Here is a 4,779-nt window from a genome sequence, read left to right as displayed (position 1 = left end):
GGTGAGTCGACATTATTTTCTAGAGTGCGGGTTAAAAAAAGGGGACCCTCCTTTCGTGTTGTTGGGGTGGAAATCGCAAAAGCCATTCTAGAGAACAGTATGGAAGTTCCTTAAAAAGTAAACACTGAGGTACCGAATGATCTGAGAGTCCCACACCTGAGAGTATATGCATTGAAACCAGAATTCGAAAACACACGGCACCAAGCGTGCCCTGCAGCACCGTATACAAGACCCAAGATATGGACACATAGAAAATGTCCTTAGACAGATGAACAGATAACAAAGAAGAGATACATGTACAAAACGGAATATGACTGTTGTGTATAAGAATGTAATGATGCCATTGGCAAGAACACAGAGAAACCTAGAGTTAATAAAACTAAGTAAAGTTAGTCTGAATCAGAAAGTCAAATATATAATATCAGTTCTAGGTGGAATCTAAAAATACACACCACTGAAATAACTGAGAAAACATAAACAGACTCAGAGACATAAAACGCAAACATATGGTTACCAAAGGGGACAGAAGTGGTCAAGGGATCAATTAGGAGGTTGGGAGTAACAAACTATGTCATGGAAAACAGTCCTCATGGATCTATGTATAACAAGGAAGGGCCATCATCACTCTCTAATAATCTACATGGGAAAAGAAGCTGAACATGCGCAGATATATGTAGATGTATAAATGAAAATGATTCTTTACACCTACAACATACACAACATTGTATATCAATGTTACTCTGATAGAAAATAAAAATTAATTTTAAAAGTGGTAATGAGACAACGTTTCAGGTGTTTGTTCTGGTACATTCCTCTCTAATTTGCAAGTCCAGTATAGGCTTTCCCCTAAGGCTGTGGTTGCCGGGGTAACAAGAGTTGGGCCCCAGGAAATCCTGTGCCTTACTACTTTTGCAGAGCACGGTGTTGGGTAAAGAAATCAAGAGTGATCGCCAACTCTCTGCATTACCACGGTGTCATCCTGAGTGGACAACTCATTCACTTGTGACTTAACCAAGATACAGTCCAGCTGGGTCTACCTAACAGGGCAGCTCCGACAGGAGTGCAAGTGAAATGCTTTGCCAATGATGAGGTTTCATTCTACTATGCTCCTAGGATATTGCCAATGAGAAATAAGTGTGAACCTCCACCTGGGGTACAAAGAACTGAAGAAGAACCTCCCAAGCCAATCACACAGAGAGCAAGAAGTGTGTTTTCTTACCCTGGTGAGAAGAAAAGTGTAAAAGAATGAAGGGAAGGGAGGAAAAGTAATATATTGAAATAGGCAGGAAGTTAACATGAATTTATGAGCCAAATAATTATATTTCTGCCCTACATATTCTGGAAAGTTATATATAGTTGTATCTTCCTATCATATAGAGGGATTGGGTGATTTTTTTCCGAAAAACTCCATCAATCAATAATCCCTAATAAGTGTATGATATAAAAATACTGTACCAGCATCTGTAAAGTCTTCTCTTATTTCAATGTGTCATCACCATCCACCTCATCCCAGTCAGTCTCCTGGGAGACCCCCCCCCCACACCCCATCAACAGCAGCCTCACCCATTTCACCTCCACCTTGCATGCACCACACCTCAAGTTCCCTCCCTTCTCACCCCTACCTCTCTACCCCACCCTCCAGCCCTGAGGCCCTTTGAAGGCACAGACCACACTCAGCTCCCGGTGCCTCTCCAGGTCTGGAAGGTGGTGTGGGGGCCGCACCCCGGGGGCAGCCCAGCAGAGCGGGAGGAGCGGGCCTTCCCCAACAGCACACTGTGTGTGTGTGTAGGGGGGTGACGCTTGCCAGGGAGGCTGTGGGGGGAGGGGGAAGATGTGGAGCTCTGAGTTGGCATCGGACACGCATGAGGGCGGCTGCAGGGAGAGCTGCTGCTCCCCGCGTGCAAGATCCCTAAACGGCTCAGCCCTCACTCTCCCCCTTCCTCTCACATCCTCCGATGCCACCTGTGCAACCACAGTGGTCGGGACCGCGAGCCCTAGAGTCATAAAGAACTGGCTCTGATACCTCACGGCCATATAACCTGGGGCAAGTCATTGAGCATCTAACCTGTGAGATGAGAGTAGTAATACCACTGAAGGGGGGGGGGGGGAGGGCAGTGTGGGGAGCAGCCAGTGAAATGAGGCTTGTAAACAGAGGGCTCCCTTAGCAGTCGGTTGCCCACAGGAAGCGTCTCCTCACCTTTTCCTCCAGGTGTGGTCTGCATCCTCAGGAAACCCAGCTCCTGTCATCGTGGACGTGGCCCCACGTTGTCCCGAAGCCAAAACCCCAGCGAGTCCTAAGGAGACTGAGCTCCTGTCAGCAGAGACGCTGACCCGGACGTCCCAGCGAAGCCCCGTCGGTGCCTGGGGAGACACCACTCCTCTCACCTGTGCTCAGACCCCAGGCCTCGTGGAACGTGCGCGCTGAGGGTCAGCGATGCGGGCTGAGCACCACTGTGTGGTCAGTGCGGGAAGCGCAGGCCGCACCTCCCTCACAGGTGACTGGAGACGGCGCTCCCCGCTCCCAGAGCAACTGAACCCATTAACCCGTGGCAATTCAAAATGGAGATTACATCCCTTAAGTTCTCCAAAAAGTGTTAAGGAACAATTAATTGGAAAGCGTTTGGTGTGAAATGAATTCAGATGCAAAGTTTCCAGCTTACACCAGATTCACTCAAAAATTATTCATAGACAAATTTTAAATGCAAAATGATTCAAAATTATAGGAGAAAACATAAAAAGAAAAACACATGAGCTTGGGTTTGGTCATGTAGATCATGAGCACTGGGTTTTGTTTTTTTTATACAGTCACACATCTTAATTTTTTTTTAAGATTTTTTTGATGTGGACCATTTTTAAAGTCTTTATTGAATTTATTACAATATTTTAAAAATATGGACTGCTTCACGAATTTGAGTGTTTTGCTCAGGGGCCATGCTCATCCTCTCTGAATCGTTCCGATTTTAGCACATGTGTGGCCGAAGCAAGAACACCAGCACTGAGTTTTAACACACAACACAGAAAGGGCAATCCTCAAAGAAAAATAAGTACTATTGTGAACTTTATAAAATTAAAGATTTCTACTCTGTGAAAGACCTTATTCAGAAAATCAAAAGGCAAGTCACAAACTGGAAAAAAAAATATTTGCAAACACCTATCTATTAATGGATATGCCTCAAATATACAAAGACCTCTAATACCAATAACCCCATTAAAATTAGGTAAAGAACTAAACAGACATCTGGCCAAAAAAGATACACAGATAGTACACACAAATATTCTCAACATCATACACCGTCAGTAATTACCAATTAACACAGCAATGATGTATCACTGTTCACCTCTTAGAACTGTTACCTGAATACTGGGTCCCCCTCTTGGTGGGTGCCAAGCCAGAAGACACAACCGAGCCAAAGGTGGGGAGAAGGAAGGATTTATTACTTACAGCAAGTGAGGAGAACACTGGGGATCTTTCCCAAAGCAGTGTCTCCCTGAAAAGGAAAATTGGGGAAGTTATAAACTGAGGATATGTGCATATTCATGAAGGGGCTTGGCCGTCTGTAGAGTCCAGACTTCAGTTGCTTGAAGACAGGAGGGTAAGAAAAGGTCAGCATCATCCCTTAGGTTCCAGCTGACCTGGGGATTGAGCACGTCAGGCTCATCTTTACATTGAAAGAGAACGGGGAATCTTTACAACTGATACGTTATCTTTGCTATTGTTACTTCTCTTGCCTGATTAATAGTCATTTGTTTCTGCATTCTTTTTTTTTCCCCTTAATATGTTAATTACTGACACCTGTTCAAGGGCATGCATTGTGACCAGGCTAAGATCCCACAGTGGCTTGGGCCCCAAATGGCTTCTCTTATGTCAAGAAAGTCATGACTGGTTTTCTTCCTCTGGGGACCCCTTACCCTAGCTGCTTAAAAGATCCCCCCTTGAGAAGGGAGGGAATATGGGGATATGTGTATAAAAACAGTTGATTGAACCTGGTGTACCCCCCAAAAAAAAAAAAAAAAAAAAAAAAGATCCCCCCTTGAGATAGTTCACCCCTCAGTCTTGGGTATGATCTTTTTTATATATTCTTACAATGTCCATTACTGAGCCATTAAGACAGATTGAACTGGTTATCCACACCAAAAATTGGATGGCACTCAGAAACACTAAGTAAAAGTGTCAGACATAAATGTGTACATTTTGCTTTGCTTCATTTTTATGAATTTCAAGAACTGGCCAAACTGACGCATGTTTATATAAATCAAAACAGAGGCTGCATATGGTGGGAGTAAGATGGTAGATTACTCCCTGAGTTTATGAAATTCGTTAACCATAGCCCTTAGTTCACTCTCTGACCAAGGTGTGAAAATACCTGATCCAGTTAGGTTGCAGCCTTGGGTAGTTTTGTGGTAAATGATAGCTGTGTAATAGTCCCTCCAGAGTAGAAATGCAGTTCGGACAGAGAATTAGGGAAACATGAGTCCTCGGGTGAAAGTGGAAAGGGGAGAGCAGTAGGGTTCACACCAGTCCCTTGTATTTTGTTTCAGGTACATTTCCTGTCTTTAATTTTACATTAGACTTTTGTAACGAGTCACTTAATGAAGCTCTTGAGTTTCTTGGAGCCCAGCCAATCAGCTTCCACTATATCCAAGATCTTCATGCACAGCAACTAGCCTTTACGTAGTATTCACCCAAGGTCTCCCGTTTGACCCAATTTGAGCTAGACTCAAATTTGATCCTGGACCCAGTCCATCTCCAGAGGTCATCACCAATAATTTGCATGGGAC

At 44.2% G+C, this 4,779-nt stretch overlaps 1 non-coding gene across 1 annotated transcript; it reads right to left on the bottom strand.

Moving 5' to 3' along the window:
• Window positions 1-2,885: 2,885 nt before the first annotated feature.
• On the bottom strand, window positions 2,886-2,990 carry LOC130856184 (U6 spliceosomal RNA). Its single transcript, XR_009054481.1, has one exon. It is a non-coding gene; the product is annotated as a U6 spliceosomal RNA (small nuclear RNA).
• Window positions 2,991-4,779: the final 1,789 nt, after the last annotated feature.

The sequence above is a fragment of the Hippopotamus amphibius genome, chromosome 6 (assembly GCF_030028045.1).
Source record: "Hippopotamus amphibius kiboko isolate mHipAmp2 chromosome 6, mHipAmp2.hap2, whole genome shotgun sequence".
Classification (NCBI taxonomy): Eukaryota; Metazoa; Chordata; class Mammalia; order Artiodactyla; family Hippopotamidae; genus Hippopotamus; species Hippopotamus amphibius.
The sequence above is the reverse complement of the archived record's forward strand: the minus strand, read 5'-3'. Positions and strand labels throughout refer to the sequence as shown.